General features: G+C 37.1%; 1 pseudogene; it reads right to left on the bottom strand.

The window, feature by feature from the left end:
• LOC103084863 (nitric oxide synthase-interacting protein pseudogene) overlaps positions 1–4331 on the bottom strand; it is a 9799-nt pseudogene extending 5468 nt beyond the window's left edge.
• Positions 4332–4648: the final 317 nt, after the last annotated feature.

Here is a 4648-nt window from a genome sequence, read left to right as displayed (position 1 = left end):
TCTTTCCCTCTTTTCCTTTTTTTGCTCCCATATTTTTCTCGAGGAACAGCTTAACATTTATGAAATTAGAAGTATTAAATTTGACTACTTATTTGTAGATCCAGGTTTTGTAATTTCCAGGATTAATAATGCTCTTGTTAATGTAGTTTAGCCTTGAACATTTTATTCTTTGGGGTTTTATATCATCATACACTAGAAGGAGAATATGTTACTTTGCATGTTAAAATAAAGTTTCCTTATTATTACCAATTTTACTAAGTAAATAAATAGAGAAATAAATAGGAAAAATCCATATCTTCTAGCAGATTCAGCTTAAATTGACTCTTAAATAGCACCTAAAAATAATTTTGGCATCAATTAATAGCTTTCTTAAGGCAGAAATGTTACCATTATATATTTGCTTTATGCTGATTAACTGTTAGTCTTTAATCCAGTGTGCTGTTATTAATACGACCTCGCTTTTTGAGAAACTGAGGGATTCTGTAAAGTTGTAAGTAGATTTTCTTGTTGGTTGGTTGGTAAATTAAATGTTCTTTTCCCTTTGAGATTCCAAAGTTGTTTTACTTCATTTAAGATTGATCTTTAATCAGCTTCTTGTCCCCCAAGTATTTGTAGTTCTGCAGTGGGCAGACTGCAAAACGAGGCAAGCCACTCTAGTTCTTTGTAATAAAGTTTCCAGTGGTTTGGGGGAAAAATGGAAAAATATTAGAGGGGTAAGTAGGTGGTTACTTAGCACTGGCGCAAAGGAGTGAATTATACTATAAACAAGAGTTAAATATTTGGTAAATATGGACAACAATATCATTTGCTTAGAGGGAGAAAGCAGTTGGGCTATAACACGGTGCTCTGTGGCATACTAGTGAAGAGGTTAAAACTTCTTTAGCAATTGTATGGTTAAGTTATAAAGACCGCTTCCAGGAACGTGGAGTAGATGTTTTTTTTCCCTATTCTCATATGAAATACAACTAAAAACCCTGGGCATTATTGTGGTGTAAGTCCTGAAATTAAGATTCAGTATTATCTGCTTCAGCATCAGAAACCAGGAGGGCCTCAGGGTGATGAAAGAAAGCAAAGAGCTAAATAAATGGAGATTGGAAAATTCAACATAGTAAAGGTTCCAGTTCTTCCCAAATTGATATACAGGTTTAATGCACTTTCTTTTAAAATCCTAACAAGATTTGGGGGGGGGGGCAGTTATGTAGGAAAAAAACATGAAATTTAAATGGAAAGGTAAGGAACTAGAATGGCTAAAACAGTTTTAAGAAAGAAGAATAAAGGGGAAAGAATGTCTACTCAATTAATAATAGCTTAGTGATCAAAGCTACTTGGAGAAGGGATAGACAAGTAAATCAGTGAAACAGAAGGGTTCAAAAATAGACAGAGACAAATAAGCCCAGCTTTGACAAATTTGCAAAAGCCATTCAATAGGGGAAGGATAGCCTTTTCCACAAATGGTACTAGAGCAATTAGACATCCATAAGCAAGAAAACAATCATAAAGCTTCAACATAGTACCTTATAAAAATTGAAACCAAAGTGTATCATAAATGTATCATATAAAATGTAAAACTATAAGAGTTCTTTTCAAAAGTATAGGAGAAAATCCTTAGGATATAGGGTGAAGCAAGGAGTCCTTAGACTTGACACCAGTGGAACTACCCATAAAAAGAAAAATTGGTGTATTGGACTGATCAAATTAACAACTTTTGCTCTATGAAACGTGCTGTTAAAAGGCTGAAAAGAAGCTAAAAATATTTGCTAACCACCATCCAAGATGAGTATCTAGAATATATAAAGGACTCTTAAACCTCAATAGTAAAAACAAATAATTCAATTAGAAAATGGGCAATAGACTTGAAGAGACATTTCTCCAAAGAGGATGTACACATGACAAAAAAGCACAAGAAAATATATTTAACATTATTATCCATCAGGTAAATGCAACTTAAAGCCATAATAAGACATAACTACTTACTATTAGAGTTATTTTAATAAAAATTAATGATAACACAGGGATGTAGAGAAACTGCGTCATTCATACATTACTGGGAGGAATGTAACAGTATAGCCACTCTGGAGGACAATTTCACAGTTTCTTAAAAAACTAAACATCCAACTACTGTATGATCCAGCAATTGCACTCCTGGATATTTATTCAAGAGAAATAGAAAACTTATGTTTACACAAAAAACTGATAAAAGTTTTCATAGCTTTTTTGGTAATAGCCAGAAACTGGAAACAACCTGTCTTTCAATGATGAACAATTAAACAAACTGTGGTACATCCATACCATGAAATACTTCTCAGCAGTAAAAAGCAACACCCTATCGATACACACAGCAACTTGGATGGATCTCCAGAGAATCATGCTTGGGTCAAAAATCAATCTGAAAGAATTGTACCAGGTATGATTCCTTTTATATAACTTTCTTGAAATGACAAAATTACTGAAACAGAGGGCAGATCAGTGGTTGCCAGAGATTGAAGACAGTGGAGGAGGGGGGAGTAGAGTGTAGAGGGGAATGTGAGGGAAGTGGCTGTGGCTATAAAAGGGCAGATGAGGAATCTTTCTTGTGATGGAAATGTTCTGTATCTTGACTGCATTAACGTCAGTATCCTGGTCGTGACATTGCACTAGAGATTCGGAAGATGCCATCATTGGGAGCATCAGGGTAAAGGGGACATGGTATCTCTCTATACTACTTTTGTAACCAAACCCAGGTTCGGCCACTCGCTGCTCATAAGCCAATCATTTGAGAGGCAAGTATCAGTAGAAAGGAAAGGTGCTTTAATAAGAAAATCCGGCAATCTGGGGAGATGGTGGACTCGTGTCCAGAGACCAACTCCAAAAATTCTGCTCAGCCATGACAGTTTCTAAAGGGAAACATGAGGGGGAAGAATCTCAGTGAGTCATCAAGGCGGGAGGTTGGCTTCTGCCTCATTCTCCATTGAGTGCAGACTGGCTGATTTCCTTCACTTGTTATCTTGCCTGCGTGATCTGCCTGCAGGACTTCTGAGGGGGCTGTTGCTGGGTGGAGAGCTAGTCGGTTTTTAGCCACTTAATTCCTCATTCTTACTTCTTTTTATCTAGGAAAAGAATCAATAGGTTAAACAAGGCATGGTGTGCCTTCAGGAGAGCATAAGTCCAACTTAGTTTCAATTGTTTAGTGATCTCATTCCTATAATTAAGTTCTTTTAAGGTTAGAGGGGAACAGAAATGGGCAAAGGGGAAAGGGGCAGAAGAGCTGCTTTCACTTTTTCAAACTGCTTAGGAATATGCAGTTGTCTCAAAATTAAAATTTTAAGTAACTATAAATATCTGGTTGTACTCTCCTATAATTTTTATATAAACGGCTATATGATTCCACAAAGATGCCTGTGAAATTGGAGAATGGTTTTCACTATGTCATATTAATCCCAGGTGTACAGTTTCTTCATGATCCCAGTTTGTAATTGTCTTGGGTACCTTTTTAAAATTCATGTTTCTTCTGGTTTCTTAAGGTCAATGCTCTCTTTCTTACAAAGGATAGGCTCTTGATGAGTCAACAGTGCTTTCAGCGGACACTGCATATTAGAGAAAAGCCAGCAAAGTTCTCCCAGGCTGGGCAGCCTTTCACCTCCATACCCCTGGAATGAGTCTCAGTGGGAAGTAATGCGGCTCATTTGCAACCATCGTTTAATAGTCATAATAAAAAGAATGCTCAGAGGAATGGAGCTTAAAGCCCATTCGTCATACCAGTAAACAACATTCGCATTTAAAAGGGACCTCCTGTTTTTGCCCGTTAAGTGCAGAGGTTCTGGTAGCTTTTGATTTATCACCTCACATTTTCGGCCTGCCCTTTTCTTTAAATAATATAGCACGTTCAAATCCCAAATCAATATGCGTGGTGTTGTATTGAATTTAAGGCGAGCAGCGACAAGAAAAAACATAGTCATGAGACAATTTTTTAATCTTTCATTGAATGACAGTCTTACTAACAGGCTAGAGATAACAAGGTGCAAGTTTTCCTATTTTATTTCTCCTCCAAAGTTTAGCACCAGGAGTTTCAAAGTCACACCCACAGATAAGACCACAAAAGTTTGGCACAATGAACCCCTGTGATGCCATTTCATACCTCTATGGCTTTGTTTATTCTGCTTCCCTGGCCTGGATGACTGTTAACCTTTCTCACTTGGCTAACTCAAACCTATCCTTACCTCAATTAAATTACCTCTGATAAATCGTTCACCTCTTCCTCCAGGAAGTCTTCCTTGACTGCTTGAGGATGGGGTAGAGGCCTTCCCTGTCTCTTTGTACCCCAGGTAATATGTAATATCAGAGCATTTTACCATATTGCGTGGAAAATCTCCACTAGGCTAAACACTTTGAAAAGAGGAGCTGTGGTTTATCTGTTTATCTAGTTTTCCCCAGTACTTTACACAGTGTGCTCAGTAAATGTTGGAGGAATCTGGGCAGTGGTGAAACATTTACATAGTAGAATTGACAAAAAAGTGGGAGCAAATCACACAAGAAAACCGAATGAGTTTATTAGATTTTTTGTACAGGGAATCTAGTTTGGACACAATGGATAACACAGATGTGGTTTAGTGGGTACTTTCCATGCCTGAGCTTTTCTGAATGAGGAGAGTGACTTTGATATTTTCATTAT

This window comes from Lipotes vexillifer, unplaced genomic scaffold (assembly GCF_000442215.2).
Source record: "Lipotes vexillifer unplaced genomic scaffold, Lipotes_vexillifer_v1.1 scaffold195, whole genome shotgun sequence".
In the NCBI taxonomy this organism is placed as follows: domain Eukaryota; kingdom Metazoa; phylum Chordata; class Mammalia; order Artiodactyla; family Lipotidae; genus Lipotes; species Lipotes vexillifer.
Note: the sequence above shows the minus strand (reverse complement) of the source record. Positions and strands in the feature narration are given on the sequence as shown.